Here is a 25,716-nt window from a genome sequence, read left to right as displayed (position 1 = left end):
TACTCAAAAAAAAGTGGGGGGGAGTGCACATTAAAAGAACCACTAATGCTCTGAAAAATATATTCAGTGTTATAAATCTACATCTGTCTTTACTTAATACATTAAAAGGCAGGGTCCCTGTCCCAAAGAACCAATCTAAGTCATAGGGTAAAATATGGCTCCTATAGAACTCAACCTTATCTTCAATACAATCAAGATTTTACCTGGGGAGAGGAGATCTGTAAACAGAGGAGAAGAAAGAAACACAACTATTGTAATGAGCAGCATTTTGTGCAAGGGGATATGTTACTTAGGAAACTAGTGTTTCTTCTTCCAGTGGTTGTTCATGTCCATTCAAAGTAGATGTGCATGTGCTGCGTGCACGCCAGCCAGAAGATTTTCCCCTAGCAGCATCTGTAGGGTTGGCCCTCGCGCCCCCTGGAGTGGCGCCACTACGGCACCCTATAAAGGGGCCCACCGACCCTCCACCCCCTCAGTTCCTTCTTACCGCCGGTGACAGCTAGCTGGAACTTCTCTTGCACATAGCAAGTTTGCAGTGTCCTATCTTTATGTATAGTCCGTGTATATAGTTGCATTATAGTTAGCTTACTTACTATATAGTTGTATATAGTTCTTCGTAGTTGGGGGGGGCCCCCCATGTTTTCGTCGCCCGCTGGGGCATGCCTGGGTCCCCCGGGTTTAAACTCTGCAAGGACTGCGGGAAATTCATGCCCAAGAGTGACCCGCACTCGGCTTGTTTGAGGTGCCTCGGAGAGAGCCACCAAAAAGACCGGTGCTCTATCTGTAGAGGCTTCCGCCCGCGAACTCTCAAGGACAGGGCTCAAAGATTTAGGTCCTCCTGATAGAGGCTGCCCTGAGGCCACCCTCAGACTCGGAACCAGCCGACGCGGTGCCCAGCACATCTTCCTCAGTGTGGAGCACCCCGGCACCGGCATCAGGACTTAGGGCCCAGCCCAAGTCGTCAAAGACCCAGCACCGGACGGAGTCGGGTCATAGGAAGTCGGCCTCAGTGCGGCACCACTCACCGTCGCCGGTGCCTGCCAAGAAGAGAAAGCCGGTGAGGGAACGGTCACCCCACCAGGATCTGAGGCCGACGCTGTCCGCGGGTGCAAGCGGACAGGCTGGGCTACAGCCCTCGGCGGCTCCGTCAACTCCCGCACCGCAGAGAGGGCGGTCGAGTCCGGACCAACCTAGATCCCCGGACCTCAGCGGAGACTTGCGCTTCCCTTCGATGCCGGAGGTGTTCGAGGCGGTCTCAGGTTTGATGGGGCTCCTGGCGCCAGCCTCCCTGCACCATAGGGAGTTGCCTACCGTGGTCTGTCCCCCAGTACAATCAAGGGGCAAGCCGGCCATGCTGTCGCCTCCCTCCCTGCACCGTGCCGCTAAAGCGGCACTGGACCAGATAAGAGGCTCCCCGCCGCCTCCGCACTGCTCTCCAACGGCACCAGGTGCTGCTCCCCCCAGATCCTCATACTCAGAGACCTCAGACTCAGAGGCAGACTCTTACCACTCCAGCCGGTCGCAGAGCAGGAGATCAGTTTCGGGGGGGGTGAGCCACGGGCGTTACCCACAATGGCAGCAACAATGGCAGCCACACTCGCAGTGGCCGTTTTGGACTCCCTGAGCCTACCACCAGTCGGTAGGCCAGGCATTTGGTCCTCGATCAAGGTCGGCCTCGGTCTCCTCGGCGTCGGTGGCCCCGGCACAGCTGCCTCCTCCACCGGCACCATCGCCGGGCAGGGGTGTGCCATTTCCAAGTTCAGCACCCCCTAGCCGGGCACCGGCAGTGGCTTCAGTTCGGGCTCCGCAGGCACCACCCAATACGCCAAGCCGCTCACTGGCAACCCCGGTACCGGTCGCGGTGCCGCATTTAGGACACTCGAATCCTCCAACAACTGCTCCAGCGAGCAGCTCAGAGCCTTGCAATCCAAGCTGAGGAAATCGAGGTGGACGCGGACCCTGTAGTAGACATCCTGGCTCCCTCAGAGCCATCCAGGGTGGCTCTCCCACTGATAAAGACTACAGCGGATACGTCCCACACCTTATGGCAAACGCCAGCCTCACTGGCCCCCACTGCCAAGAGAATGGAGCAGCGCTATTTCGTCCCCTCTAAAGGGCACGAACACCTGTACACCCTCCCCCTCCCCCTCGGACTCCGTGGTAGTGGATGCGGCCAACCAGCGGGAGCGCCAAGGCTTTCAGGGGTCAACACCAAAGAGCAGGGACGCTAAAAGACTCGAGCTCTTTGGTAGAAAGGTGTACTCCACGGCAGGCCTACAACTCCGCATTGCCAACCAACAGGCAATTGTAAGCCGATATGGTCATAACATGTGTTCAGCCATGTCGAAGTTTACGGAGCTCCTTCCCCAGGACTCAAGGTCAGAGTTTTCGGCCCTAGTGGAGGAAGGGAAGCTGATCTCCCGAGCCTCTCTCCAGGCTGCCTTAGATGCGGCGGACTCAGCCTCGCGCACCATGGCCACGGGCCTGGTCATGCGGCGGGGAACCTGGCTCCAGGTCTCCGGCCTGCCCTATGAGGTCCAGCAGACAATTCAAGACCTCCCCTTTGAGGGGCAGATGTTATTCTCAGAAAAGACAGACAAATGTCTGCATAGCCTAAAGGACTCGAGAGCCACGCTTCGTTCGCTGGGCTTGCATACCCCTGCGACCCAGCACAGACAGTTTAGGCCACAGACGGCCCCACGCCCATACCAGCCACAGACTCGCCAGGAGCTCGGGCGCAGGCGGGGCAGAAATGGCAGGAGGCGCCACCAACGCCACCCCTCCGGCAGGCATCTGGTGAATCCAGACCACCATCGGGGCCTAGACCCCCTATTTGATGGTACGGTCGAGGGCAACCTACCTATCGAGACTCTGGATCCTTCTACCCCTACCTGTTGGGTCACGTCTGTCCCCCTTCTACCGTGCCTGGTCCCAAATCACGTCGGACAGCTGGGTGCTCCGCACGATAGAGAGAGGATATTCTATCCAGTTCTCCTCCCTCCCGCCCCACCAGCCCCCGTCCCTCTTCAGGGACCCATCTCACGAGCAACTTCTAACTCAAGAAGTGAAGTCCCTCACGGAGGCAGGGGCGGTGGAGAAAGTTCCTCGGGAGCTCAGGGGCAAAGGCTTCTACTCCCAGTATTTCCTAATACCGAAGGCGAAAGGGGGCCTGAGACCCATCCTAGACTTGCGGCGGCTGAACAAGTTTGTGCGAAAGCTCAAGTTCCGCATGGTCTCCTTGTCCTCGATTATTCCCTCCCTGGATCCAGGAGATTGGTATGCCACCCTCGACTTAAAGGACGCTTATTTCCACATTGCCATAATTCCCCGGCACCGTCGGTACCTCAGGTTTGTCGTGGCCGACGCCCATCTGCAGTTCACGGCGCTCCCGTTCGGCCTGTCAGGTGCTCCAAGGGTCTTCACAAAGTGCTTGGCAGTCATGGCAGCCTTCCTGCACAGGCAAGGCATCCAGGTATTCCCCTACCTGGACGACTGGCTCAGGTCGTTGTTCATCAGGCAGACCTTTCTCGATCTCGGCCTCCTCTTGAACGAAGCCAAGTCTACCCTGTCTCCGATGCAACGAATAGAATTCATAGGAGTAGTTCTGGACTCCACCCACGCCAGAGCATACCTGCTGGAATCCAGGTCCCGGGCGATTTCCGAGCTTATCCTCGGGGTGCACTGCGCCCCGATTACCACGGCGCGAGTATGCCTCCGGCTGTCGGGTCACATGGCGGCGTGTACCTATGTGGTAGACCATGCCAGACTCCGGCTTCACCCGCTACAGTCCTGGTTAGCGACAGTTTATCACCCAGCCAGGGACCCCCTGGACTCAGTGGTGTCCATGCCCCGCTTGGTGCTAAGCTCGCTGCAGTGGTGGCTCGACCCGCAGAAAGTGTGCATGGGTGTCCGCTTCGCTGCCCCTCAGCCCTCCCTCTCCCTGGTAACGGATGCCTCGGATCAGGGTTGGGGAGCGCACCTGGGACACCTCAGAACGCAGGGCTTGTGGTCGCCGGCGGACCTTGAGTTGCATATCAATGTCAGGGAGCTGAGAGCAGTTCACCTGGCTTGTTTGACCTTCCAGTCCCACCTGGCCGGCAGATGTGTTTCAGTCCTCTCGGACAACATGGCGGCAGTCTTTTATATGAACAAACTGGGGTGCACGCTCCTCTCCCCTGTGCAGGGAAGCCCTCGCACGGTGGGATTTCTGCATCCACAATGCTACCCACCTGACGGCGTTCTACTTTCCGGGGGAGCAGAACGGTTTGGCGGACACCCTCAGCCGCTCGTTCCGGGGTCACAAGTGGTCCCTCCAGTGGGATGTGGTGTGCTCAATTTTCCAGCTCTGGGGCTTTCCCCGATTAGACCTGTTTGCCTTGGCGGAAGTGCTGACGGTTCTGCTCCCTCCTGGGCTGCAGTCGGGGGTCTCTGTCGGACACCTTCCTACAGTCTTGGGGGGTTGGTCTGCTCTACACCTTTCCTCCGATCCCCCTGATACACAGGGTGATTTTGAAGATTCGCAGGGATCACGCACGGGTAATCCTGATAGCTTCGGCGTGGCCGCGCCAGCATTGGTACACGTCACTCCTGCATATGTCAGTTCAGGCGCCCCTGACGCTGCCCCTGCTCCCGGACCTGATCATGCAGGACCGGGGCTCCCTCCGCCACCCAAACCTCGAGTCCCTTCACCTCACAGCATGGATGCTCCATGGCTGAACCCGGTGGAGATGCAGTGCTCCCAGCAGGTCAGACAAGTGCTGCTCGGTAGTAGGAAACCGTCAACTAGGGACACCTACCTGGCCAAATGGAAGCGCTTCTCCATATGGTCGGGTCAGCGAGGTCACAATCCGCTGGGTGTCCCAATCCCCATTGTCCTAGACTATTTGCTCCACCTAAGACAGCTGGGCCTCTCCCTTTCCTCCATTCGCGTTCACTTGGCGGCCATCTCGGCTTTCCATCCGGGAGAGGGGGGTACCTCGGTGTTTGCGAACCCGCTGGTCGGGCGTTTCCTCAAAGGTATGGACAGGCTATTTCCGCATGTTCATCAGCTGACCCCTGCTTGGGACCTGAATCTGGTCCTCTGCGCCCTCTTGGGGCCTCCCTTTGAGCCTCTGGCTTTGTGCTCCCTGTTGTACTTGTCGTACAAGACCGCCTTCCTGGTGGCGATCACCTCGGCCAGGAGGGTGTCGGAGCTCAGGGCATTAACATCTGAGCCCCCGTACACTGTCTTCTATAAGGACAAGGTCCAACTTAGACCTCACCCGGCTTTCCTACCCAAGGTAGTTTCACAGTTCCACATGAGTCAAGATATTTTTCTCCCGGTGTTTTATCCGAAATCACACTCTTCCAATGAGGAGCGGAGGTTACATTCCCTGGATGTCCACAGGGCCTTGGCTTTTTACATCGAGCGTACCAAGCCGTTCAGACACTCGACTCAGCTCTTCATCGCAGTGGCAGATAGGATGAAGGGGATCCCGGTCTCCTCTCAGCGCATCTCTTCGTGGATCGCGACCTGTATCTGGGAATGCTATCGTATAGCTAAGACCCCTGTCCCTCCGGTCATGGCCCACTCCACTCGGGCGCAGGCCTCCTCTGTGGTGTTCCTGGCTCAGGTCCCGACTCAGGAGATTTGTAGAGCGGCCACGTGGTCCTCCATCCACACGTTCTCGTCACACTACGCCATCACGCACCAGGCTAGGAATGATGCAGCCTTTGGTCGTGCAGTACTCCAGTCAGCAGTGACCTCCGACCCCACCACCTAAGGTTAGGCTTGTGAGTCACCTACTTTGAATGGACATGAAGAACCACTCGAAGAAGAAAAAACGGTTATCCACCTTTTAGTAACTGTTGTTCTTCGAGATGTGTTGTTCATGTCCATTCCAATACCCACCCTCCTGCCCATCTGTCGGAATGCCGGCAAGAAAGAACTGAGGGGGTGGAGGGTCAGCGGGCCCCTTTATAGGACGCTGTAGTGGCACCACTCCAGGGGGCGCCAGGGCCGACCCTATGGACGCTACTAGGGGAAAATCTTCCGGCTGGCGTGCACGCGGCGTGTGCACACCTACTTTGAATGGACATGAACAACACATCTCAAAGAACAACAGTTACTAAAAGGCGGGTACCCATTTTTTATTCAACCTAGAATTACGCTGGCTTCCACTGGCTTATTGCAGAACTATCTACAGGCCAGCTTTTGAGGTAAGTCTATGTGAAGGCAAGTTTCACTGGCTCAAGGCACCAAACCCCTGGTTCGACAAGAAAGTAACTACTGCCAACTATCAGAGGGGTAGCCGTGTTAGTCTGGTTCTGTAGAAGCAGCAAAGAATCCTGTGGCACCTTATAGACTAACAGACGTTTTGCAGCATGAGCTTTCATGGGTGAATACCCACTTCTTCGGATGCAAGACTTCGGATGTCTTGCATCCGAAGAAGTGGGTATTCACCCACGAAAGCTCATGCTGCAAAACGTCTGTTAGTCTATAAGGTGCCACAGGATTCTTTGCTGCTTCTACTGCCAACTAGGGACCCAGCTTCAGGGGTTAGATCATTAGCTTACAACTTGACAGAGCTGGGTTCAGTTCCTTGCTCTACTACTGATTGCCTGGCTGACTTTGGGCAAGTCACTTAACTTCTCTGTGCCTCAGTTCCCAGTTTGTAAAATGGGGATTTCATCACTTCCCTACCTCACCCAAGTGGTATAAAAATAAATACACTAAAGATTGTGCGGTACTCAGAGGCTAGGCTGATGGCACCCATAGAACTATCTTAGAGATATGTTGCCTACAAGACACAGAGATTCTGTTCATTTGTCAGCTAGATTTTGTCAATGGTGTTCGTTTGGAGCCATGGTTGCAGATTAAAGCTGCTCTCCCATTGACGTTGCATGTGAAATAGCTGCAGTGTCTGTCTGCATATACAGCTGATGCAGAGAGGTGCAAATTTCATCACTGAGGAGTGAATGTTAATCCCATGAGTTTAAATTCGAGTTCCCCTCCAAGGGAAATGACCAAGAACATGGCCATCCAGCTGAGTATGTCCCTCCTGCTGAATCAATACTCTGGGATCCCTCTAGGTCTTGGTATAATTATTATTGGGCTCCTTTTCCCCGGATGACAGTGCTGGTATTAATTACCCAACAGAACCCATGGTCTAGGGTTAGGAATAGGAACCATGGTAATGGGAAATAATTATTAACGCCATCGTGAGCAGCAGTATTAACTTCCATTGAGGAATTTCTGAGAATTTGGTGTTGTGTACCATTCCCTGCCACTCCCCAGCCACTCTGCAAAATACCAGACCTAAGTGCTTCCTTCAATGGGATGTCCATAGACTCTGGACAAGAGGGATATTACTTCTGGGAGCCCTATATTTGTCCATCATCCATTCCATGAAAACACTATGTTTGTGTGTATCAGGAGACAGAAGAATGGTGTGGCCCTAACTAGGAACAGAAACAGTTAGTAGATTGGCAACATGAGAAGACAATGACAAGAATAGGTTGAATACTGAGTGGTTAAAACAACAATGAACTCTTAAAGCAACAAGAGCCCTGATAAGATGAGATAATATGACACCTTTAGAAATAATACCCAAACCCACCACCCTATCTGAAAATTTTACTAATTAACACACAATCAAAAAATCTCACTACAGTTAGAGCTGAAATTGTGGGGGGTGGTTATTTATTTAACTTTCTTTAATTTTTATACGTTGCAGATCAGCACATTTGTAGTTGAATTTAATAGGGGGAAAATTCCACTCACATTCTTTTTCCCTAGGCCTGCACTAGTATCACAAACTTATTGCTTATGCATTTCACAATATGTAGATGGATTAATGAAAACTGTATGGAAACTACTTCTCTCCCTCTGTTATCTCTTTCTGAATTATTTTCTGAAGAAAAAGCAGTTTGCACTAAAATTATTTTTTTAGCTTAAAGATATCTATAGAAAGGCCCATACTCTATGGATATCAAAGTTGTCTAATAACTATGCAAAACGTAGAGCAAATCATTATAAAATAAGTTAGCAGAGAATCCAATGCTGCTCTTAATATCAATATTTTGGAATAGGATCATGTAAACCTGGATAATTTTTTAAAGCTATTGTGAAATAATTTAAACTGAAAATCCTAGGCAGATGGATATTTTATATTTTCTCTTCCACATCTTAAGGGGAGTATGATGCTTAAGGCTGATTTTTCAAGTTCTAAACTCACAACGTTTAACTTCAGCTATGAGGGAAGCAGAAGTCCTGTGTCATTATGTATACCTGTGTGACATTCCCTGACTGAAGAAAAGTTTATATTAGGTAGTATTAATCCTTTTCCATCTCCTGGTTTTGGTTATTTTTTCCCCTGATTTATTACTTGTTTTATTTTAAAATTATTTTTTAATCATTTAAGATAATATTCACTGGCCTTTTGTGAGCCAAAATCCTCAGTCCTATACCCAACTCATGTCACTGGTCTCCATGCTGAGCAGATGCACAGGGGCTGAGGTCAGTGGAACCCTCTCATTAAAAGTGTGGAGCCATTCCATGAAGGTTACTTCTGCTGGTAGCTGAATCCCCGCTTCTAGGTGTGAGAACCAGAATACAACAACAGAGCCTCTGGCCCCACCCCACCCATAACAAGAACATACATAAGAAAGATTGCACCCTTCCCCACGAAGACCAGCCTTTCTTACCCCAGTACTGCTCTGGGGTCCTACTGCATAAACCTTTGTTTATACCTGTGTGACATTCCCTGACTGAAGAAAAGTTTATATTAGGTAGTATTAATCCTTTTCCATCTCCTGGTTTTGGTTATTTTTTCCCTGATTTATTACTTGTTTTATTTTAAAATTATTTTTTAATCATTTAAGATAATATTCACTGGCCTTTTGTGAGCCAAAATCCTCAGTCCTATACCCAACTCATGTCACTGGTCTCCATGCTGAGCAGATGCACAGGGGCTGAGGTCAGTGGAACCCTCTCATTAAAAGTGTGGAGCCATTCCATGAAGGTTACTTCTGCTGGTAGCTGAATCCCCGCTTCTAGGTGTGAGAACCAGAATACAACAACAGAGCCTCTGGCCCCACCCCACCCATAACAAGAACATACATAAGAAAGATTGCACCCTTCCCCACGAAGACCAGCCTTTCTTACCCCAGTACTGCTCTGGGGTCCTACTGCATAAACCTTTGTGTCCATGCTATGCACCACTGACTTTGCAGCCTAGATCAGGATATATTGTACACACAAGGAGAACTACAAAAACAGGGTGTAAGTTTCAAGGTTGCACAAATAAGATGACATGGTAATTTAGCTTGGTCATATCCACTTAATAATTCAGGGTTTGTGTATTTGTTTGTAAGCCATTGCACTCAGCAACTTGCTGTGAAAAAGGCTAATGCAATCCTAGGATGCATCAAGCGAGGTATTTCCAGTAGAGACAGGGAAGTGATATTACCATTATACAAGGCAATGATGAGCCCTCATCTTGTGTTCAGTTCTGGTCTCACATGTCTAAGAAAGATGAAGTCAAACTGGAATAGATGCAGTGAAGGAATAGAGGAATAGAAAACCTACCTCAAAAGAGGAGACTTGAGGAGCTTGACTTGTTTAGCCTAACCAAATGAAGGCTGAGGGATAAATACCAGAGAGGGAGAGTAAATGCCAATGTTGACACAAGAACAAACAGATTTAAATTGGCCATCAACAAGTTTAGGCTTAAAATTAGGTGAAGACTTCTAACCATTAGAGGAGTAAAGTTCTGGAACAGCCCTCCAAGAGGAGCAGTGGGAGCAAAAATCCTAACTGGCTGCAAGACTGAGCTTGATAATTTTTCCAGGGGGGGATGGTATGATGAAACTGCCTCCAATGTTATGTTGTCCATTTGCAACCAATGGTAGCAAAAATCCCCAATGGTCAGAAATGGGGCAGTAAATGGGGAGGGCGCTGAGTTAGCACAGAGAATTCTTTCCCAGGTGTCTGGCTGTTGGGTCTTGCTGAAATGCTCAGGGTTCAACTGATCTTCATATTTAGGGTGGGAAAGAATTTTCTTCCCAGGCAGAGCGGCAGAGACCCTTGGGTTTTTCATCTTCCTTTGCAGCCTGGGACACAGGCCACTTGCTGGTTAAATGGTAGAGTCTCTGAAACTTGAAGTCTTTAAATAATGATTTGAGGATTTCAGTAACTCAGCCAGAGGTTATGGGTCTATTACAGGAGTCAGGGGGTAAGGTTCTGTGACCTGAGATATGCAGGAGGTCAGACTAGATCATGATGGTCCCTTCTGGCCTTGAGGTATATGAGTATGTAGTATTAATAAATGGCGACTAAATAAAATTTGTCTTAACTGAGGGAAAATAACATTTTCAGATAAAGGAGAGCTGAGGAGGGTGAGGTAATATCTTTTATTGGAACAAGTTCTGTTGTTGAGAGAAAGAATCTTTTGAGCTTACAAAAGTTCTTCAGGTTTTGGAAATGTACTCATAGTATCACAGCTAAATACAAAGTAGAATACATTGCTTAACATAAGTAGTTAGCACATATTATTAGGAACCATTCAAGGTGAAGTGGCCTGTTAATACTTCTCTAGTTATAGGGAGGAAAGAAGGAAAATAAACACTGGTGGGGGCGTTGATTCGTAGGTTATATATTGTTGTAATAAGGCATGAATCCAGTGTCTCTATCCAGTCCATGATTTTTAGCGTCTAGCAAAGTTATGAAGTTGAGCTCCAATGCTCGTCTTTTGAAGATTTTATGCAGGTTTCCTTTGAGGATGAGGACTGAGAGATCATATACAGAGTGATGACTTTATATTGTTCACCCAAGGTGATATGGTGTTTTTGTCTTGTATCATATTTCTGTGTGAGTTCATTTGAGAGCATAGTTATTGTGTCATTTCACCCACATAGTTGCTATTGGGGCATTTAGTGCTCTGAATGAGGTAAAACACATGTTGGGATTGGCATGTGTAAGACCCATGTATCTTTAAAGGTGTATTGTGGGGTGTGATGATCATTATAGCAATGGAGATATATCAGCAGGTTTTGCATCTATTGTTCTGACAGGGTCTGGTGCCATTTTTAGTTGGTGTGTCCTGGTCTGCGGGGAGTTTTTGATGATAAGCTTGAAGAGGTTGGGGGTTGTTTGAAGGCCAGAAGAGGGGGGTCAGTAAATGTTATTTTCAGGCTGTGGTCTCCGGGTGATACCCCGCATGGGTTCCACTGTGAGGTGGTAGGTGGCAACTGGGGGTCTTTGGTCAGAGGTGGTTTTATTTCTGTAGTGAAATATATATATATTCTCTCTGGATATATGGATGGCCTATTCCATGAGGTGAGCTACTTCTCTGGTGAAGTGTCCCTGTTTGTGAAGGTGCTTGTAAATGTGTTGAGGTGTATATCCCAGACCTCCTTGGAGCATATTCTGTGGTATTTGAGTGCCTGACTGAATATAACAGATTTCTTGGTGTATTCAGGGTGGTTACTGGATCTTCAGAAAGCCATGGAAGATGGGGGAGATTCCAGAGGACTGGAAAAGGGCAAATATTGTGCCAATCTATACAAAGGGAAATAAGGGCAATTTAGGGAATTAACCAGTCATCTTAACTTCAGCACCTGGAAAGATAATGGAGCAAATAATTAAGCAATCAATTTGCAAACACTTAGAAGATAATAAGGTGATAAGTAACAGTCAGCATGGATTTGTAAAGAACAAATATGTCAAACCAACATAATACCTTTCTTTGACAGGGTAACAAGCCCTGTGGATGGGGCGAAGTGGTAGACATAGTATATCTTGACTTTAGTAAGGCTTTTGATACTATCTCACATGACCTTCTCATACACAAGCTAGGGAAATACAACCTAGAAGGAGCTACTATAAGGTGGGTGCATAACTAGTTGGAAAACCATTCCCAGAGAGTAATCATCAGTGGTTCACAGTTAAGCTCAAAGGGCATATCAAGTGAGGTCCTGCAAGGATCAGTTCTGAGTCAGTTTCTGTTCAATATCTTCAGCGGTGATTTAGATAATGGCATTGAGAGTACACTTATAAAGTTTGCGGATGATTCCAAGCTGGGAAAGGTTGCAAGTGCTTTGGACGTCAGGATTAAAATTCAAAATGATTTGGACATTTTGGAAAAATGGTCTGAAGTAAATAAAATGCCATTCAATAAGGACAAATGCAAAGTACTCCACTTAGAAAGGAATAATCAGTTGCACACATACAAAATGGGAAATGATTGCCTAGGAAAGAGTACTGCGGAAAGGGATCTGGGGTCATAGTGGATCACAAGCTAAATATGAGTCAATAGTGTAACACTGTTGCAAAAGAAAGCAAACACCATTCTGGGATGTATTAGCAGGAGTGTTGTAAGCAAGACACAAGAGGTAATTTTTGTGTTCTACTCTGCACTGATTAGGCCTCGACTGGAGTATGGTATCCAATTCGGGGTGCCACATTTCAGTAAAGATCTGGACAAATACAAGAAAGTCCAGAGAAAAACAACAAAAATTATTAAAAGTCTAGAAAACATGACCTATGAGGAAAGATTGAAAAAAATTGAGTTGTTTAATCTGGAAAAGAGACGACTGAGAGGTGACATGATGACAGTTTACAAGTACATAAAAGGTTGTTAGAAGGAGGAGGGAGAAAAATTGTTCTTGTAAACTGCTGAGGATAGGACAAGACGCAAAGGGCTTAAATTGCAGCAAAGGAGGTTTAGGTTGGACATTAGGGAAAACTCCCTAACTGTCAGAGTAGTTAAGCACTGGAATAAATTGCTGAGGGAGGTTGTGGAATCTCTGTCATTGAAGATTTTTAAGAGCAGTTTAGTCAGGGATGGTCTAGATAATACTTATTCCTGCCATGAGTGCACAGGACTGGACTAGATGACCTCTTGAGTGCCTTACAATTCTATGATTTTATGAGGTAAAGGCAGTCAGACACAGAGAGTGTACCTGAGAGATCCAGCGGTAAGAACAATGACCATACACTGCCCAAGCCCAAGGGGTTATAAGCACTTGGGATCCAGCACTTGTGTCTGTGCAGGGAGGTGGACTAAGCCAGGCTGGAATAAATGACATCTATTTAATCCATTTTGGGAACACAGCACCACCATATAATTTAAAAAAAAATCAAAATGCATATAGAATATTTATGCCTGTTAGACATTAAGGATAGGATTTTCAAAATGCCCTCAGCACTGAAAATCCAACTGCAAAGGTCTTTCAGAATTCCCTCAAGGTGTTCCAGAATGCATGGAGTCAGGAGACTTAGCTGCAGCAGTCACTTCCAGAGCAGCTTAAGACTGGTTAATTTTTCCCTTGATACACTTTTTATACAGCCATAATCACAAAGCTCAACTTAAACATGTTTTGCAAGTGACTTAGTTTTTCACTGTGCCTTAGAAGTATATAAGATACTCTAAATTTTTAGGGGGCTCCTTAATTAAATTTCCCTGCCAAGAAAAAAGGAAGTTGATCTTCTTTGCCCAGTTCATCAGGGATATGTTCAGAACTGGCAAAAGACTGTTTTGTATAGAGTGTATAAATTAGAAGAATTCTTCAGCATCACTTGGACTCATAGCTTATTTCCCCTTTGGTTGCTCTGCTAGTACAGCACGAACTCAAGAAATGTAGTTTCCAAACTTCCCTCTGTTAGTGTAACGTTAAGGGGATCATGCGTGATATGTCTGGTGATATGTCTGCACCCAGACAAAATATAGTTTTAATTGTGTAAGTATGGGTCATTAAAGAGGGTCTTTCTCACAGAAAGAAACTTTTCCATGTATCAGACTGAACAAATACATCTACTGTCTCACTTGTTTTAATTCCTGCCCCTCAACCCCTCAGTTTTGCTTATAATCAGAATTATTTTCTTAGACAAATTTCTGCTCATTCAGTGAAGTCATCATTATCTGCATGTGTTATCAGCTATTTCCAAGTAAATAGACCTTGGTGTTACAAATTCAGGAGGGGAATGAAGTATCAAACAGAAGGAGAAATGGGATCCTCAGGGAGGACAACCTTATTCAAATGCAAATATCCTCACAACAGCTGAAGAATAGAAATATATACAAGGAAAGTAATATCCTATACAGCTGTTCCCCTAGTTCATCTCTTTTGTACATCTTTACATTTCCTTTGATATTTACCTAACAATGTGGTTTCCATTTGTTTCAAAGAAAGTAGTATGACTTTTTCTATTTTGCTCTGATACCTGTGGCCACCACTGTGCTATGTGGATGCCTCATTTATCCTTATACCTGAATAAATTCATACATCAGTCATCTTTGCTAATTCAAGGAGTAATTCATTTGTCCTCAAACTAAATAGAAAGCTCTCACTGTCAGGGGCAATGCTGTGTTTGTGATTTCTTTGCCACACTTTTCTCCAATTCATTCTCTATATTACCAGTATTCTAAGGCAGGTGCAAAACAAGTAATGGAAGAAGGATTTATCTTAGCTACAGCCTTCTAATGTACAATTAGTTAAAATTATAGCACCTGGGTACATAAAAGTTCTCTCTTCATCAGATCACTTCTTACGGCTGTTGCTGAACCTCAAACATGTATCGCTATTAATTCTCTTTCGAACTTCTAATGAAACATCTGCTCTCTTTTGTCCAATCTGATGATTGAGATGTATGGCATGTTATAGAATATTAATAATGTTCTTTTCTTTTCTTGAATGAAGATCTTCCCTTTGATTCACACAGTTAAATAATCTTCTAATCTGTGAGCCAGAATGACAACCAATACTTTGGAAACAATCCTAAGCATATTGGTTGGGCTGATGAAGGGGGAAGTGGAGGACATTCCTTTGCTGGTTTATTTTTCTTTAGTATTAGTGTTACATTGGCTTGTCTCAAAGTCTGTAATAAATTGCTTTTCTCTCAGGAATTTGCAAATAATTTAGTTAGGGGATTGCTAACCATATGTAATTTTTTTTATTAAATACTGGCCTAAATCCATCACTCCTTGAGCTATATTGTTTTAAAGATATTTGGCTGGCCTGTCACTAGAAGCAGAATATAATCAGCTTCTTTTCTTGGTTTTTGTTTCTTTTGGCAACGTAAGCAGTTTAAAAAGTTCTTAGAATGTCTGATATAATGTAATGATGAGACAAGTCAGTCGGTGAAGGTTTTTGATAGCACTCTTCAGTGATACTGTGAGTTTCTGATCACATCATCAGGAAAATTGAGATGCTGCCCTTTTGGAAAATATGTACTGTTAAATGCCAATAGTGTGTGTATTTTAAAGTGTGATCTAGCCTAGTTACTACACAGTAAATAGACAGACCTTTCCCTATTTTTTTTAAATACATGTTTGAAAAACATTCCTAACCTCATAGATGTCCTTCACTTCAAATATTCAAAGTGTTATGTGAGATTTCAGCCATTTTACTCATTAAAGCCTCACAAGATACACAATGGAAATCTTTACAATACATCAATGTTAGGGTTAATTGGGGATCTTTGGTTTCTATCAATATTATCCAGTGAATCAATGAGAACTTTTCATGAAATTTTGGTTTATTTATCAAAGTTGGTGAGTGGCAATATATACATGGAATGGCAGAAATAATGTAATTTGCTTCTACTTCTTCCTGATATCAGCATTCTGCCAGGCTGCCAGTTTCATATCTATAATTATTTGTTTGACAGCACCCAGAAAAATGCCTGGTGCATTGCAAAACATGCACAAAGATCCATTTCCCGAGGAGTTGACAGTCTAAATAGAGATAACATGATTCCAGAAGATGACGGCAAAGAGAGCAGCTAAGGGGCAACAGAACAAGAGTTACAAACATAAGATCATGAGCTTTCTTTGGAGGCTCAGTGAATGTCTGGGTGTGTGTTTCAAGCATACAAGTTATGTATTAAAGGGGATGACTGAGATCAAAAGGCAAGTAGAAGAAGGGTGTGAAGGGAGGAACAGAAAGTTGGGAAATAAATGGTTGGCATTTGAAAATGAGGGAGGAGATGAGGAAAAGAAGGATGGGGAGGAGCACAGAGGAGGAGAATCAGATTGGCAGCTGTGGGAAGAATGTGGTAAACGCTGATGAGTGGTGGAGAAGCGAGACCGCACAATTGACCAACCAGTCATTGTGAAATATGCCAAGAGTCAAAGGAGAAGTTTGAAGAGCTTGATGATTCCATTAGGACGACAAAGGTGTGATCTCCTGCTGATGACAGGGAGAAGAGATGCAATGGACTGGGTTTTTAAAGCTGTCACAGGAACTCATTCCACTTAGTTACTTCCTTCACATTGGCTGAGAATTGGGAGGGAAAGGGGAGGCTGCTGGATTAGTGTTCCCAGGCAGCTCCCACATGAACTGGTGGGCAGAAAGCTGGACTCTTGAGTAACAAGGATTCATGCCCTGCTTCTACTACTGCTAGCAAACATGTAGGTAACATTTTACTTATTTTAGTCATGCAAACAGTGTATGTCACTGGGATTAGTAGCAAATAGAGCTGGCTGGAAAACTGAATCTGCTTTGAGGAAGATTCTAACATTTCAAAATGTCCTTTCATTCCAAATCAGAATTAAAAGATGAAATTTTGAAACATACTGTGAAATTTGCTGCAAATCTGAAATATTTCATTTTGGAAACACCAAAATGACCTTATTGAAACATTTTGTTTATACATTGAAATGTTTTGATTTGATGATGATTTGACTGGGGTGAGTTTGCTGTCTGTCTGTCGTATGCTTGCTGCTTGTCTATGGTATATACTGTGGTCTGTTTGGGGGGATGTGTGCTGAGCCTAGCAGCCTGATAGGCAAGGCTGAGAGCTTCTTAATGAGGCTTTGATCCCTAACCCCTTTAAGAACCATTAACTCTTAACCAAGGGGCTACTCAGGGAGAATAGGGGTTTAAAAAGTCACTTCCTAAGCAACCAGAGGAGCTAGCAAACAGGGGAGTGTAAAGTGGGAACATGAGAGCTAGGTACACCTAATAAACATTCTCTAAGCATAAGCCAATAACCAATCCCCCCCCCCCCCAAAAAAAAAAACCAACAGAAAAAAGAGGAGTAAAAAACAATGCTGGCAGAAGTCCAGCAGTAGCGGGGACTATCCAGTTTATAGCATTCAATGCAGCATGCATTATTACCTGCCTTGTGGGCAGGTGGTGTATGTGTGCATTTGGTGCAAGGACTTCATGGCCCTCAGAGACCAAGTACAGGCTCCTGAGACCACAGTGCTGAACTGGAGGAGCTAAGGAGACAGAGGTACATAGATGAGACTTTCTGGGACACAGAGCAGTCCCACCCCCAGTTTTACAGTGCCTGTGCTGTTGAGGAGGATGAAAGTCTCAGGGAAGGAGAACACCAAATTGGAGTGGAGGGAAATAATCCCATAGTTGGGACCCTCCTTCCAGATGATATCCTGGTATAGGTTAGGGGTTTGTTACAGGAGTGGGTAGGTGAGATTCTGTGGCCTGCGTTGTGCAGGAGATCAGACTAGATCACCATAATGGTCCCTTCTGACCTTAAGTCTATGAATCTATGAATCCTCTCACACTGAGGATACCTCTATGAAGAAGGGAATCCTTGTTATTAGGAAGACACAGGTAATAGTAATAGTAATAGAAACACACGTAGTTGGGTTATGATAACTGAGAGAACTGCATTGTGAATTGCCTACTGGGTACAAAGGTTGCAGATCTCTCAAGACATCTAGACAGACTTATTTCCAGTCCTGGGGAGGAGCTGGTGGTGGTGATACATGTAGGTACCACTGACATAGGAAAAGGTAGGAGAGAGGTCCTGGAAGCCAAATTTAGGTTGTTAGGTAAGATTAAAGTCCAGGACCTCCATGGTAGCATTTTCTGAAGTGCTTCCAGTTCTACATGTATGGACAGAAAAGCAGGCAGAACTGCATGGTTTCAATGAGTGGGTGGACAATGGTTTAGGGGGGAGGGGTTTCAGTTTATTAAGAAGTGGGAAACCTTTAGGGGGGAAAAGGAGCCTAAACAGGAAGGATGAGCTCCACCTAAATCAAAACAGGACCAGATTGCTGGCATGTAAAATTAAAAAGATCATAGAAGAGTTTTTAAACTAAGGGCTGGAAGAAAGCCTAAACATGCAGTGGAACACATGGTTTGGACAGAAATCCCATAGGGTAGTATTTATTAACGAGGATTCTCTAAATCCTAATAAATAGGAGAGAAGAGTCAAAATGGCTTTTGTAAAGGGAAATCATACCTCACCAATCCATTAGAATTCTTTGAGGGGGTCAACATGCATGTGGACAAAGGGGATCCAGTGAATATAGTGTACTTGGACTTTCAGAAAATCTTTAACCAGTTCCGTCTCCAAAGGCTCTTAAGCAAAGTAAGCAGTCCTGGAATAAGAGGTAAGGTCCTCTCATGGATCAGTAACTGGTTAAAAGTCAGCAAACAAAGGGTACGATTAAATGGTAAGTTTTCAAAATGGAGGTAAATAGTGATGTCCCCCAGGGATCTGTACTTGGACTGGTGCTTTTCAACATATTCATAAATGATCTGGAAAAAGGGTAAATAGTGTGATGGCAAAATTTGCAGAAAATACAACTTTAGTCAAGGTACTTATGTCCAAAGCAGACTGTGAAGAGTTACAAAGGGATCTCGCAAAACTGGGTGACTGAGCAACAAAATGGCAGATGAAATTCAAGGTTGATTAAAGCAAAGAATACACATTGAAAAACATAATCCCAACTATCCATACAAAATGATGGGGCCTAAATTAGTTGTTACCACTCAAGAAAGAGATCTTGGAGTCATTGTGGATAGTTCTCTGAAAACATCCACACAATGTGCAGCAGGAGTCAGAAGATCTAACAGAATCTTAAGACCCATTAGGAAAGGGATAGATAGTAAGACAGTAAATATCAAAATGCCACTATTTAAATCCATGATGTGCCTACACCTTGAATTCTGCCTGCAGCTCTGGTTGGCCCTGTGGCGTTGCACTCCATATGTTTTATGGAAATATGCTTATGAGTATAAATATGATGTAACTGGAATATGCTTTATGCAAAAAGTCTCTTGCAAGGTATCATAACAAAGGTTATAACCTACTGATTATATTCCTCCTATTTGTATGTATGTATCATTCATGTATCTGAAGCTAAAAATATCAAGTATAACTCTGAGGTCCTATTGTAATTATGCAAAGTGTGGGCCATTGATGGTGGTTGAGAATCTTGATGGCTCCCATTGACTAGGACAATTGGTTGTAAATGGCTCTGTTTACTTGTAGACCTTCCTCTGTTCCTATGAGCCAGCCCTGCAAGAATGGAGGCTGGAGTCTCACAGGACCTATGACCGAGTCACATGATACTGGAATCCATCTTAAACCTGGTGCTTTTCCATTTAGAAGGAGGGGTGGGGACTCAGAGAGACAAAAGGGTCCTGCCTAGTGCGAAAGGAGGTGCAAAGGTGCAAAAGGGGGTGGAGCAGGACAAAGGGGGTCCCAGTCATGAGAAAGACCCTGCTTTTCACCTAAGATGGCTGCTGGAGCTAACAAGGACTGTACCAGGGGAAAAGATTGGGCCCAAACTAGGAAGAAGTCTAGTCTGTGAAAGAAGCTTATTGGAACATCTCTGAGGGTGAGATTTTACTTGTTTCTTAATCTATTAGGCTTAGACTTGCATGTTTTTGCTTTATTTTGTTTGATGACTTGCTTTGTTCTGTCTGTTATTACTTGAAACCACTTAATCTTACTTTTCATACTTAATAAAATCACTTTTGTTTATCAATTAACCCAGAGTAAGTGATTAATACCTGGGGGAGCAAACAGCTGTGCATATCTCTCTATCAGTGTTATGGAGAGTGGACAATTTATGAGTTTACCCTCTATAAGCTTTATACATAGTAAAATGGATTTATTTGGGGTTTCGATGCCATTGGGAACTGAATGTCTGCGTGCTGGAGATAGATGACCAGCTGAGCAGTTTTTGATTAAAGTCTGCAGTTTTCGGAACGTGGACCAGACCTGGGTCTGTGTTGCAGCAGGCTGGCATATCTGCCTCAACAAGGCAGGGTTCTTGAGTTCCAGGATGGCAGGGAAAACAGGCTCAGAGGTAATCTCAGCACGTTGGGTGACAGTCCCAAGGGGGTCTCTGTGACCGAACCCCTCACAGCCCCATCTCAAAAAAGATATATTAGAAATAGAAAAGGTACAGAGAAAGGCAACAAAAACTAGACTAAGGGTGTGGAACAGCTTCTGTATGAGGAGAGATTAAAAAAGACTGGGATTACTCAGCTTGGAAAAGAGAAACCTTGGGGGGGATATGATAGAGGTCTATAAAATCATGACTGGTGTGGAGAAAGTGAATAAGGAAGTCCTATTTACCCCTTTACACAACACAAAAACCAGGGGTCACCCAATGAAATTAATAGGCAGCAGGTTTAAAACAAACAAAAGGAAGTATTTCTTCATACAATGCACAGAGTCAACCTGTGGAACTCATTGCAGGAGATGTTTTGAAGGCTACATTGAATTAAAAAAATAATTAATTAGCCATTGATGGACCTGTGCTGCATGAGCCAATTAGCCAAGATAGGCAGGGATGCAACTCCATGCTCTGAGTGTCCCTAATTCTCTGACTGCCAGATGCTAGGAGTGACTGCCAGGGTATTGCTCACTTGATGATTGCCCTGTTTAGTTCATTCCCTTTGAAGCACCTGGCATGGCCACCATCAGAAGACAGGATACTGGGCTAGATGGACCATTGATCTGATCCAGTATGGCTATTCTTATGTAATTTATAACTACACAAGTAAAAATGATAATATCAAAATGAAATGTTTTAAGCTTATACAAATGAAACGTTTCAACAATTTTCTACTGAAAAATGTTGACAAAATCATACTCTTTCATAAAACACTTTGATTTCATCGTGGTAGCCATGTTAGTCTGTATCAGCAAAAGCAATGAGGAGTACTTGTGGCACCTTAGAGACTAACAAATTTATTTGGCCATAAGCTTTCATGGGCTAAAACCCATTTCATCAGCCTTTTCCTACAGAAAACTGTTCTGTCAGAACATTTTTGACCATTTTAGAATATAAGCATTGTGGGGCCTGTGGGGAGAAATGAGCAAGCCTCAGAGCAGTCAAGCCTGCCCATCCCTCTCCCATGTTCTCACGACCTGAGGGGCTATCTTTTCTTTTCCAGACCAATCAAGCATCTGTCCCACAGCTAAGATGGTGGGCAAAGGGGAACACTATTGCCAATGTCTCCCCAGGAATGCAAATGGACAGCTTCTTAAAGAAGCATTTGTTAGACCTATGCACAATAAACTATTTACAGTCACAGGCGATTTCTCTTCTACCTTCCCATCTCAAGTCTTCTGTGTTGGGTGGGGAAAATGACTGAGAACATTATGGTGAAATATTCCCAGACATATTTGTAATTCTCACATCTTTGTTCTGATTCAAATTGTTTTTAGATGTGGTTATAGTATGGAAACTGCATTGAATGGATGGTTGAGGATCTATTTCTGCTGCTGGATGTGTATCCATGCTGACTCCATTAGCTGTCACAGATTCCTTTGGTATTGACTGCAAACTGTTGATGCTTCTGTGGACCCTAACAGAGGCCAATGAGGTCACTTGCATGGCTCCACTCTTCTTTCTCAGAACTTCCAGAGTGCAGTATCAGGCAGCTGCTCTTTTCTCCCAAGGGTTGTATGTGTCACTCAGCTTGTTCAGTGTATATATGGCGACTGAAGGAGGGATACAGGTTGCTGTCTTTCCTCATGCATATGATGCCCATCTTTAAACTTATGTATCTTCTAGCAGTGGAACAATTTACCCATTGGACATTAGGGTTTAGATAGAGACTGGCTGGGTGAACCTCAGTTCAGATAGGACTCAATATTTATATATTGGTGATAATAAGTGAAAAAAATGGCTGAAATTATACCACCCTCCAACCCCTGAATGACTGGTTTTCTCTGTCATTTGTTTCAAGGTTTCATAAAATGGTGGTTTATTGGATTCCCAGATAGCAGAAGCTGCTAAGAACACTTTTTATCCCCTGCTATTTGAACTTTGGCACAGCTGTCTAAGCTCTTGTCACCTCAGGGTATGATTTCAGCAATGAGATTTATGAGGGCCAATACCTTCAAACTATTCAGGAACTGAAGCTAATACACAGTAAATACAGAAAGTATGCACAATACCCAGGAGTGCTGCAGGACCAGAACTCTAGACAGAAACCCACCTCCTCCGTCAAGAGTCATTCCAAAAAAGTTTTGTTGAAACAGGCAAGGGCATTTGAGTTAAACCATATGGTGAATACTCATTTTGCAAAATATACCTTAGTTAGATTCCTGTCTCTTACAGTTCACAGTAACCCAAAAGGACATTACATTCCACATATCCTGGAAAAAAAGATGACAAGGGAATGTCATAACATGTCACAATAATGCAGTTATTAATTATATAGACTTGACAGGAACCTATTAACATATCAGCTATATACCTACATTGCTTGGAATAACAGAATTAGCATAAAGCAATATTATATTTTCAACATTTCTACCAATTATATGTAGTCAAGAAATGCATAATGTTGCCTCCACTGACTTACCTGGGCCTTGGGCAAGTCACTTTACATCTGTCTCAGTTTTCTCATCTGAAAAAGAGTAGGTAATTATATTTACTCACTTACCTCATAGGAGTGTTGCAGATTAATTAGTTAATATCTGTATAGTGTTTGAACATTTACAGAGCTACATAAATGGTAAGCATTATTGATATACATTAAACTAAGTAATGTGGGTTCCCTCTCTACTTGTACTGAGATCTCCATTATTATTATTATTCTTTTACTTATTATGCAGTTGTTCTACAGCATCTGTTCTTACCAGGGAATCTTTGATAATACTTTCAAGTAGGAAAACTCAGCACTTAAACAGGGAAGTAGAAATCCGGGCCCCATTCGTGTCAATGGCAAAATTCCTACTGACTTCAATGGGAACAGGTCTTCAGCTGGAATTTGAACTGTGGGCAGAGACTAGAAGAGCTGGTAGAAGTTTAATTTTTATATATACACATCATATTAGAGTCCATAACACAGGAAGAGGGTACAATTGAAAAGCACATTACATCTCCTCATATATATTTGTAGTGTTCAGCTATATTCAGACTAAAAGCCTTATCTAACTCCCATTGTAGTTAATGTTTCTCCACTGATTTTAATGAGCCTAGATTTAGAGACATGCAGCACAGAAAAAGAAAACCAAAGAGGTCAAAGTCTACCAATATTTGCTCCCTGCAATCACAAGAAATTTATCATGTGTTTGCCCATCTTATCCTAATGGATGAACACCATTCTACTTTTTATGGAAAAGTCCTTGCTAATATATCTATGAAAGAGGGTGCAAATACTGTTGAACCCTGACTCGGCAAACCAGCTTATTTATAATAAATATCTTATTTACCCTGAAATACCACTGTAGTAATTGTCCAAGATCTAATTGTGCACCCCAAGTTAAATAGATTATACCCAGCTACCCTAGTTACCGTATACAAAATCTGAAAATGCATATGTCCATACAGTTAATAAAAGCCCATGCAGTATTCACAACATATTTAAAATACTCACATAGTAGGGAACATAAGTGGTTGGCGACTGACATTTGGAATTTGCTGAGATGCGTCTTGGGATAGTTGATGTGCGGAATGAAGAGAACCCCTTTCCTTTATAGAGACTCGAAAGCAAAGGAAGAAATGTAGTAGTAGGTCTATTTCCCCTTAGTTACAAAAATGATTATTTCAAGACCTCCAAAAACTTCACTGGCTTGTAACAAAAGAGGACTAGCTGTCATAGAAGATCTTTGACTTTGCTAGACAAAGCATTATGAATTTTGGTCTGTTCCATTACAATCTATATGCATTGTTTGAATTCAGTTGAACTCTGAAAAGTAATGTGCAAAAAATTGATGACGCTACAGATTAATGGGTCATCCAACTGTCATGTGCCTTCCTTTTTAACTGTTAATGATCTTTTAAGTGTATAATCATAAATGCTTAAGTGTGGATAACTCCAACATTCAGAACTAATCTTGTATCCCCTCAGTTTATTATAGGAGTTTATTGTCTCAGTCTGAACACTGCTTCTGCATTTTCTTTTCCTTCTAAATCTTATGTTCGATCTAATTCGTCCCACTTTTAAATGTGGTACATATAAATAGTACAGCAAATAAATACAACTATAAAAATACAGTGGGGAAAGAGGATGAGAGAGAGTCTGAGAATAAAAAAAGACCTGAATCAATCTGTCTTTCTCTTGTGTGTATTGGATGTGAACTTTGGAACTTTGTGCAGTACAAGAATGATCAATAAAGTTGATATTTATGTACCTTAGTATCAAGTTTCTGTGTTTTGAGTGAATAAGATTCCAAATAACCTTGCTTACAACTAGGGTGTGAAATGTATGTCTGTCACTGAAAGATGAACATAATTTTCAATTCACTGTTTGAATACAAGAATGTGGCTTTGATGAAGTGATGCAATTTTTGAAGAAAAGGAAATAATTGTTTTCCTCTAGGTTTACAAAAACAAATATGTTTCTTATTGGCATTTCCTGGAATGTGCATTTGGGCCACAATTTTCAAAAGTGGCTAGCAATTATGGGTGCCTCCATTTTTGGGTGCCCAACTTGAGACACTTTAAAGGGATCTGTCTTTTTTTTTTTTTTTGAAAGACCTGAGTACCTGCCCTCTGAAATTTAGGCTTCTTCAAGTTGAGCATTCAAAAATCATGTTGCCCCAAATCACTAATTACTTTTGCTAGTCATAGCCTTGATTTGTTGCAACATACACTTGCATACACATACACATACATATTTCTGCACCCCTGAAAACAGAAGGCATGATTTTCCCGCTGTCCCTCCCCCCCCTCCCCCCCGACATTATTAACATTACATATGAAACTTCAACCAGTTGTTAGCTATTTTATCAAAGCTGGGATATCCAGAAAACAAATTGAGATGGCTGGCTTGGAGGCAGGATTTCTAATGAATTCTAAAGGTTGGATTTATGCTTCATTGGATACTTGATCAGCTGTGGAACTCTAAAAAAGGATTCACCCTTGTCAACCACAATTAGTATTAGGTTGGATAACAGTAATTCAAACCCTTCTGTGACCCAGTATTCAAGCTACTATTCCCACGCATAAATAATGCAATAATATTTTTTTCATAATTTGATTAAAAAAGGCAGAGCCAACAGGCCTCCTGCAGAAAATTTAAGGTCTGCATTTTTTAGAATATTTAAACTGTCAAAGACTTGCCAAGTAATCTATGAAAATATAGAACACATCATATATAGATATATCTTTTTGAAAATGTCATGCTATAGTACTCACTTCCACCAAAAAATCACAGTTTGAGCATAATTTGTATAAACAATAAGCAGAGACTAAATGCTGAGAGTTTGGAGGAAAGCTAGAGTTCAGTTTAATGTAGGTATAACACATTAACATGTTTCTGTCATAGGAATACAAGCATTGCCATACTGGATCAGATCTATGGTTTATCTAGTTCAGTATCCTGTCTCTGACAATGGTCAGAACCAAAGAGTTCAGAAAATGGTACAAGGAACTTCAGAGGTGGGATAATCATGTCCCTCATTCTAATGCCTACTAAGTAGATATGGGCGTAAATGCTGAAGCATCTATCTATATGGTCCTCACCACCATAGAATCTGAGCTCCTTACAATACTGATGAATGAATAG

The sequence above is a fragment of the Mauremys mutica genome, chromosome 3 (assembly GCF_020497125.1).
Source record: "Mauremys mutica isolate MM-2020 ecotype Southern chromosome 3, ASM2049712v1, whole genome shotgun sequence".
Classification (NCBI taxonomy): domain Eukaryota; kingdom Metazoa; phylum Chordata; order Testudines; family Geoemydidae; genus Mauremys; species Mauremys mutica.
This window is presented reverse-complemented; position numbering follows the sequence as displayed.